This window comes from Pongo abelii, chromosome 1 (assembly GCF_028885655.2).
Source record: "Pongo abelii isolate AG06213 chromosome 1, NHGRI_mPonAbe1-v2.0_pri, whole genome shotgun sequence".
Classification (NCBI taxonomy): domain Eukaryota; kingdom Metazoa; phylum Chordata; class Mammalia; order Primates; family Hominidae; genus Pongo; species Pongo abelii.
In genome coordinates, this window is record NC_071985.2 from 6,288,233 (window position 1) to 6,298,034 (window position 9,802).

The 9,802-nt window shown below is 35.9% G+C and overlaps 1 pseudogene; it reads right to left on the reverse strand.

Annotated features, from left to right (window-relative positions):
- Window positions 1-316: 316 nt before the first annotated feature.
- Window positions 317-9,443, reverse strand: LOC129052366 (probable ribosome biogenesis protein RLP24; annotated as a pseudogene).
- Window positions 9,444-9,802: the final 359 nt, after the last annotated feature.

The following is a 9,802-nucleotide window of genomic DNA, read 5'->3' on the forward strand; positions in this document are numbered from 1 at the left end:
AAGAACCCACCAATTCCGGAAACAGTACCTACTGCCGTTATCCAAATGGCATAACCACTTTATGTCCACAATTCACTTCTATAGTTATAGGTAGAAGTTTCATGATTTACATGAGTACATCAGTGAAGATTTTACACTGAGATGCAATCTAACATCCGTAATATCTGATGTTTTGAAGATAGTAATGTAGAAAAGATATATTTTAATCACTTTTCATTTAAGTGACCTTATATAAAAAATAAACCAATAATTTAGCAGTTCTAAGTCTCCAAAGGACATTTTCAAATGTACATCAAGAAACGGTTACAGAGATGTTTTAAGAAGCATCTTCATGTCTACGTCCTGTAGTTAACTGCTGTACCATATTCTCGTCCAGCTGCTTCCCTTTGCTTGCAAGAGGGACTCGGATAAGATGGATGTTTTGCTTGAATTATTCGATATCCTGGACTTTCTGTGGCTCTTTATTTTTCTTTAATCTGTTTATTATACATTTAGCTTAGCGTTTCTGTTTGATCTGTTCAACTCTCTTCATTGCATCAATAGTTTTATTCCATAGCTCTCGCTGGATTTGATAGGTTCATTTCTACGTTATTCAAATTCAAATGAATTATTCACTGTAAGCTCTTTACCAGCTACTTCCCGGAATGCTTTAGTCCACCTAACTTTGCAAGGATTATGCTTCTTTTTGAGTTGTTTATGCCGTTTAGATTTACAAAATCTGAACACGTTGCAATCGTTGCAGATGAACATTATGTCATGGCCAGGGTAGATGGGCCCCAAACAGAAATAATACTTCTTGATACACGTGTTGAACCCGCGTGGGTCACCACCAGCCAAACACCAAGCTTGAGAGGAAGTGACCACCTTATGATGTTTTGAAGAACTAAATTTCAAGCAGAGAGAATCTTATTCGTCTGGTTTAGGTCACATGTCTACTCCATGGTTGAGCAGAAGTAGTGTGGGCTCTTCCAGAATAGGGGAGGAACAATTCCTTAAAGAAAGTAGCATTACAAAAAGAAGTTTAGGGGTTGGTGGTGAGAAAGAAATGTGTTAGGCAGGAAAAACGCTATCATAGTACATGCTAGAGTGGATTTGCTAATTTTTAAAATATTTTTTCATCTATATTGTGCATACGTATTTGCATCTCAAAGATGGAATTAGTTTATTTCGTGCTTGTTTGAAGTTTTCTATTCCTTTTGGTATATTTTAAGCGAAGTTTAATTAATAGAAAAACTTTTTTTCCTAGATTGATTGGGAGAACCTGCCTGATTCTGGTATATAATTACTATTTGTTTGGTTTTAAATATATATTTTTGGCTCATTTATTATTTGTTCCATGAATAATGGTGTACTTGGGTTTCCTTGCCTCTTGAGTAAATTTTGACAATTTATACTTTCATAGAAAATGGTTTATTTCATGTAAATTGTCAAATCTGTTGCTATAAATTTGTATCCAATATTTTCCTATATTTTAAGCATTTCTTCCTACTAGTAGTTCAGGCATTTTTCTCATTCTTATCCTGCTTATTTGTGTTTGCTCTTTCTTCTGAAACAGATCTATTTTATTGGACTTTTCAAAGAAACTGCTTGTGCTTTTGTCACGTGTTCTTTAATTAGATGTACTCATTTGACTCTTTTATTTCCACTGATTCCTTCCACTTTTTACAAGTTATTTTGTTGCTAACGTTCTTGCTTCTTGAATTGAATGACAGTGTATACATTTTTATTACATTTTCTCAGATTCTCACTTGGAGGATCGAAAAAATAACAGTGGGCCCCATTATTACTTTTTCCCATGGCTTTGGAAATGATCGTGTCAATGAAGGTTATGTTTAGCTGCGTAAAAATAATAACAGAAATTTAAATAAGTTAGAAGTATATTTCTCTTTCATACAACAGAAATCTTGTGGATAGGCACTTCAGGCTGAAATGGTGGCTCAGCTCCCGCAGTCACCAGGGATGACTAGCCCGCAGGGACCCTAGTGCTATTCTGTTATCCTCAGCACATCATTTCAACCTTAAACTCTCCTCATTGTCTTATACAGCTGCTGGTCATCATGCCTGCATTTTAGGACAAGAGGGACCTCTTCCCAGCTGAGTCAACTCTCTTTAAGCAGATTCCTGGGAATGCTCACATATCACCTTCACTTATATCTCATTGGTCATGGAAGAGAGCCAGAGAAAAACAGGTTTTCCATGAATCCGTTGTTATTTTAACGGTAGTCCTATCTTGAAGACAGGGAGAAGGAATATTAGATAGGAAATAGCAGCCCCTGCCACAATGATGAAGAAACCAAGTTGCATTGATATCTGCTTCTGGATCAGACACTGAAGATGCTTAGGATGGGTTTTTTCAGTTTAGTAGATATTTTGGAAGCATAGGCTCGTTTGGCATCCCAGGTATCCTCTCTTTAGAGCTCAGGTCATTAGAAAGAGTGGTGGAGGAGACTTCAGTGTGAGCTTGGCCTCCACTTATTATGAGGGATGTGTAATTGCAACCCCTCTGAGTATATTTCATTACTTAAAAATTGAGAATTTTATCTGATACCTGTCCTACTTGTTTTCTAAGATTGACATAAGGCTCAAATATGCAATAAATTAATATTTATTTAATGTATGTATTTACTATATTACATATTTTAGTATAATATTTATTTGCTATATCCCATTCTGGGATATAAATGTTCTCCATACAGGATTTAATTTCACTGAGAGCTTGCATTCACCCTGAAGATTTTACTAAGCATTTATTAAGTGTCTACTATGTGGAGGATATTAGGATTCAGTGGTAAATATGACAGTGTTCTTGCCCTCCTGGGATTTCATTCTGTCAGTGAGTCAGACATTAAGTAACACATTACAGAACGCATTGCTTCATGACAAATAGTCTAAGTGGTGTGAAAGCTAAGCATGGGGTCCTGTGAGCACTTAAGGAGGAACTGTGACTTACTGTGGAGGGTCAGGAAAGGCTTCCTTGGAAAGAGACATGGACCTGATTCTGGAGGAGGATTAGAAATTAGGGAAATTGGTGAAAGGTTTCCACAGATGAGACATTACACATGAAAAACCACTAATAAAAGGATTAAAAATGTAGCGATTCATTTTAAGAAGGAAGGGTTGTAAAGATCTGAGTTTGGAAGAGGAGGAAGAAATGTTCTGAATTTCTCGTTTCTCCTGTTTCCCCGAATGCCTACATGTATGTGTTCTTCTTCACACAAAGAAGAAAATTGAGCTAAAAGTTGTATAGCTCTTAGTTTTACTGTAATTATTTTTATCAAAAAACTGTATTTCTTTAATTTTATTTGATCTCGTCCTGCCAAAATCTCACTGAAATTGGACTAATAGATAATCTGAGAAATAACACCTTGTACCATTTACCCACACAGTTGGGAGGCTGTGATGCTTGCTGTCATTTTGTGAAGTTCAATGATACCCAAGACCAGGGTTCTCCTCAATTCTCTGTCTCACTCATGAGGCCAGGGCTCAGCAAACGCCTTTGTCAAGAGACACATAAGAGCTGCCAGTTGGTAATTTTCATTATCAGCAAACTTACATGGTTGGCTCTCACAAACCAGTCACAGTCAAGAAAAGGGGGGAAGACAGTATTGAAGCAGAGTGGGAAGCCAATCAAAATACCAATATTCTTTATTTACTCATGATTCTATGGCAAATTTGAGAGAAAATGACTTATCTTGAACTTTTTTTTCCTGAGGATTAAAAGCTTTTCTAGTGCAGGTACAGGCCCTGCAGTGGCTCTTCAAGATCTGTAACACACTTGGTATCAAGTCCTTTCATGTGACTTTTCTCCAGTCTTCATCTCTAACAAAATGGACAAAAAGTTACTATATCCACTTTTATTTTTATTCTATTTGATTTGGTTTTTGTTTTAAATTGTATTATTATTTTAATTGACAGATACAATTGTATATATTTATTGTGTACAACATGATAGTTTGAATTGTATATACTTGTGGAGTGACTAAATTTAGCTAATTGACATACGCATTACCTCACACAGGTTACCATTTTTGTGGTGAGAACACTTCATATTCACTCTCCTAGCATTTTTCAAAAATACAATATATTGTTAACTATAGTCATCATGTGGTACAAAAGATCTCTTGAAATTACTCCTCCTACCTAACTGAAATGTTGTATCCTTGGGCCAACATTCCTCCTCCCTCTCTGCCAGCTACTTCAGACCTTGGTAACAACTATTCTATTCTCTGTTTCTAGGAGACCAGCTTTTTTAGATTCCACATGAGTGAGACCATGTGGTATCTGTCTTTCTGTGCATGGCTTATTTCTCTTGACGTAACATCCTCCAGGATCATCCATGTTGTTGCAAATGACAGGATTTCCTTCTTTTTATGGCTGAATAAATAAGGAAAAAAATAAGGAAATAAAGAATAAAGAAGGAAAAAATTTGTGTATATATACCATGTTTTCTCTATCCAGTCATCCTTTGATGGACACTTACGTGGATAATGTTTCTTGGCTATTATGAATAATACTTCAATAAAAATAGCAGTAGAGAAATAGGCATACTGATTTCATTTCCTTTGGGTATATTTAATATATCTAATAGTGGGATTACTAGATGTGATAGTTCTATCTTTGATTTTTTGAGGAAGCTCTATACCATTTTCCATAATGGCTGCATTAGTTTACATTCCTACCAATAATGTTTGAGGGTTCCCTTTTCTCTACATCCTCTCCAACACTTGTTATCTTTTGTCTTTTTGATAAAGATGATTAGTGATGTTGAGCATTTTTTCCATAAATCCATTGGATATTTGTATGTCTTATTTTGAGAAATGTGTACTCAGTTTATTTGCTCAATTTTTAATTGGGTTATTTGTTTTATTGCTATTAAGTTGTTTGAGTTCCTTGTAAATTTTGGATACTAACCCTTCATCAGATGTATGATTTGAAAATATATTCTCTCATTCTGTAGGTTGTTTCTTCAATCTGTTGATTAATTCCTTTGCTGTATAGGGAAGCTTTTTAGTTTGATGTTATCTCGTTTATCTATTTTTGCTTTTGTTACCCAGTCTTTTGGGGTTATATTTAAAAAATCACTGTCCAGACCAGTATCATGGAGCTGTTCTCCTATGTTTTCTTCTAGTAGTTTCATAATTCAGTCTTGTATTTAAGTCTTTAATCCATTTTGAGTTGATACTTGTATATGTTGTGAGATAAGGGTCTAATTTCCTTCTGTATATAGATATTTAGTTGTCCCAACACCATTTATTGAAGAGACTGTTCTTTTCCCATTTTGTTCCTGGCACCTTTGTTGAAAATCAGCTGACCATCAGTGCATGGATTTATTTTTGGGCTCTCTATTCTGTTCCATTGGTCTATGTGTCTATTTTTAAGCCAGTACAATGCTGCTTTGGTTACTCTAGGTTCGCGGTATATTTCGAAGTCAGGTAGTGTGATGTTTCCAGCTTTGTTCTTTTTGCTGAAGATTGCTTTGACTATTTGGGATCTTTTGTGGTTCCACGTTGATTTTAGAATTGTTTTTTCTATTTCTGTGAAGAATCTTATCAATATTTCAATAGGATTTCATTGGATCTGTCGATTGCTTTGGTGAGTATGGACACTGTAACAATATTAATGTTTCAGTCCATGAACATAAGGGATCTTTCTATTTATTTGTGTCTTTTAAAATTTCTTTTATAAATTTTTAAGGTTTTAAGTTTAGGGATTTTTAACCTTCTTGGTTAAATTTAATACTATTTTATTTTTTGTAGCTATTATAAATGGTATTTTTTTAAAATTTCTTTTTCAGGTAGTTCAACATTAGTGTATACAAACACTATCGATTTTGTATGTTGATTTTGTAACCCGTAACTTTACTGAATATGTTTATTAGTTTTAACAGTTTTTGGTGGCATTTTTAGGATTTTCTATATGTAAGATCATATCATCTGCAAACAGGGACAATTTAACTTATTTTCCCATTTGGATGTCTTTTATTTCTGTCTCTTTCCTAATTGCTTTGGCTAGGACTTCCAATACTATGTTGAACAGAACTGGCAAGAGTGGGCAGCCTTATCTTGTTCTGGGTCTTAGAAAAATAGGTTTCAACATTTTTCCCATTGAATATGGTATCAGCTGGGGTTTGTCATATATGGCCTTTAACATGTTGAGGTGTGTTCCTTCTATACCTAATTTGGGGAGAGTTTTTATTATTAAAGAATGTTGAAATTTGTCAAATGCTTTTTCTGCAACTATTGAAATGATTATATGGTTTTGTCTGTAATTCTTTTAATATAATGTGTCATGTTTATTGACTTATGTATTTTCAACCATCCTTGAATATCTGTGATGAATCCCACTTAATAATGGTGAATGATCTTTTTGATATGCTGCTGAATTTGGTTTGCTAGTATTTTGTTGAGAATTTTTGCATGTAAGTTCATCAGGGTTATTGGCCTGTAATTTTCTTTCTTTTTAAAATGTCCTTGCCTGACAGAAAACCAAACACCACATGTTCTCACTCATAGGTGGGAATTGAACAATGAGAACACATGGACACAGGGTGGGGAACATCACACCCTGGGGGGTGGAGGGAGGGGAGAGGGATAGCATTAGGAGATATACCTAAGATAAATGATGAGTTAATGGGTGCAGCACAACAACATGGCACATGTATACATATGTAACAAACCTGTACGTTGTGCACATGTACCCTAGAACTTAAAGTAAAATAATAATAATAAAAAAAAGCTATCACAAATACTCAACAGGAAACTTCAGAAATTATAATTTTGCCATTTATACTAAAAAACAAATAAATAAAATGTCCTTGCCTGGCTTTGTTATCAGGGCAATGCTGGCCACATGAAATGGGAGTCCTCCCTCCTTTTCAATTATTTGGAAGAGTCTGAGAAGAATTGGTATTAGTTCTTCAAATGTTTGATAGAATTCAACAGTGAAGCCATCAGGTCCTTGTCTTTTCTTTGTTGGAAGACTATTACTGATTCAATCTCCTTACTCATTATTAATGTGTTAATATTGTCTGTATCTACATAGTACAGTCTTGGTAGGTTTTATGTGTCAAGGAATTTATCCATTTCTTCTGTGTTATTCGATTTGTATATAATTGTTCACAATAGTCTCTTTTGGTCCTTTGTCTTTTGTATCCTTTATTTTTTGTAATGTAGTGTAATGTCTCCTTTATTTTTACATTATTTTTTGTAATGTAGTGTCTCTATTTTTAAGAGACATTATTTTTAAAGGAGACATCACATTACAAAACTAATGTTTATTTTTGTAATGTTTCTTTTATTTTTCTGATTTTATTTATTTGATCCTTCTATCTTTTCTTAGTCTAGATAAAGTTTTGTCTATTGTTTGTCTTTTCAGAAGACAGACTCTTGATCTTTTCTATTGTTTTCTAGTCTCTATTTCATTTATGTCTGCTCTGATCTTTATTATTCACTCTCTTTTATTAACTTTGGGTTTAGTTTGTTTTTGTTTTTCTAGTCCCTTTGGGTGCAATGTTAACTTGTTTATTTGAGGTTGTTCTTCTTTTTTGAGGTAGGCATTTATTACTACAAATGTCTTCTTAGAACTGCTTTTGCTGTATCCTGTAGCTTTTGGTATATTGTGTTTCCATTTCAGTTTGTCTCAAGAAATTTTTTTAACCTCTCTTTTAACTTCTTCATTGATCTATTGGTTGCTCAGGAGCATGTTATTTTAATGTACTTATTAATTTTTTGAAGTTTCTCCTGTTATTGATTTCTCATCTTATACCATTGTGGTCAGAGAAGACACTTGATAGGATTTGTATGTTTGTCAGGGAAAGTGTTTATCTCTTTATCTTTTCTGAAGGACAGATTTTCAGTATTCTTGGTTGGCAGGTTTTTTTCTTTCTCTAGTAACTTTGAATATCAGTCTACTCTTTCCCGGAGTATAAGTTGTCTGCTGAGAAGTCTGCTAGCTATATTCAAACTCCCTTAAATGTTCTTTGCTTCTTTTTGTTATTGTTGCTTTCAGAATCTTCTTTTTGTTTTTGACTTTCGACAGTTTGATTATAAAATGTCTTGAGTACTCTTATTTGGATTGAATCAGGTTAGACTCCTTTAGCCTTCCTGTAACTGAATATTTACAACTTTCTGCAGGTTTGGAAAGTTTTCTGCTACTATTTCCCTCCCTCCCTCCCTTCCTCCCTTCCTTCCTCTTTTTCTCTCTTTCTTTCTCTCTCTCTTTTTTTTTTTTTTTTTTTTTTGACATGGAGTCTTGCTGTGTGACCCAGGCTGGAGTGCAGTGGTGTAATCTCGACTCACTGCAACCTCTGCCTCCCAGGTTCAAGCGATTCTCCTGCCTCAACCTCCCGAGTAGCTGCAATTACAGGTGTGAGCCACCACACCAGGCTAATGTTTGTATTTTTAGTAGAGATGGGATTTTGCCATGTTGGCCAGGCTGATCTTGAACTCCTGACCTCAGGTGATCCACCCACCTGGGCCTCCCAAAGTGCTGGGATTACAGGCATGAGCCACTGCACCTGGCCTACTATTTCTTTAATTAAGTTTTCAGCCCCTTTATCTTTTTCTTCTACTTCTTTAACTCCTATGACTCAAAATTGCTCTTTTGATCCTGTCCCATATGTACTATATATTTATTCGTTCCTTTTCATTCTTTTTTATCTTTTTTCCTTGAATGTGTATTTTCAAATAACCTGTCTTTGAGTTCACACATCCTTTATTTTGCTTGATCGATTAAGCTGTTGATGCTGTCCATTTCTTGTTGATCATTGTATTTTTTACCTCCAGGATTTCTGTTTGATTTTTAAATTATTATTATTATTTTAATCTTTCTATTAAATGTCTTATTCTGATCACACAGATTTCCTCATTTTGTTGAATTGTGTCTCTACATTTTCTTGATGTTTGCTGAGCTCTCTTAGTTATTTTTAATTTTTAGTCAGGCATTTTGTACATTCTCATTTCTTTAAGGTCAGTCACTGGCACTTTATTTCATCCCTTTGGTGATATCATATTTCCTTGATTGTTCTTGATCCCTGTGGTCATATGTCATTGTCTGCAGATTTGAGGAAGTAGGTACTAATTCCAGTCACAGACTGACTTTGTCTCAGAAAACGCAACAGTCAGCCTGTTCCGAGATTCTGGGCAGGCTGTCTGGTGTGATCCATAGCACTTGGGCTGCTGTGGTAAGTGTGGCACTGGGGTATTCCAGAAGCCCAGGGCCACTGTGGTGGGTGCAGCATTGGGGTGGGCCCAAAGCCCAGGTTCCATGGAGGCTGATGTAGTGCTGGGGCACACCGGAAGCCTGAGGTCCACCTCAGGCCCACTGTGTACCTGAAGCCCAGGGCTGCTAAGGCCTACCAGAGCCTGGGACTGCTGAAGTAGGCCCAGTGGCTGTATTGGCCTGGAATCTAGTCTGTTATGCAAGCCTGAAGTCTGGGGCTGCATGGTCCTGCTTGGTACCAGGGCAGGTCTGCAGGCTTAGTCTGTGGGTACTGGCCTGGAGTGTGGGGCTATTGATGTCTTCCTAGTGCTGAGTTTTACTGTCACAGGCCCAGTGTTGGGGTCCAAGGCAAAGTTCTCTGCTCACTTTCCTCTTTTTCCCCCAAGTGGACAGTGCTTCTCTCCACACTGTGCTGACCGGGGTTGGGGGAGAGTGAGGCAGGTAATGTGAAACTGTCCTTTCTATTCCCCTTAATGTGTATTTTTTAATTATTATTTTGCTGCAACCAGGAACTGTGATCTTTCATCTGGTTTCCTTAGCTCTTATGGGTCTATTTTCACTTGTGGATACTTGTTCAAATTGA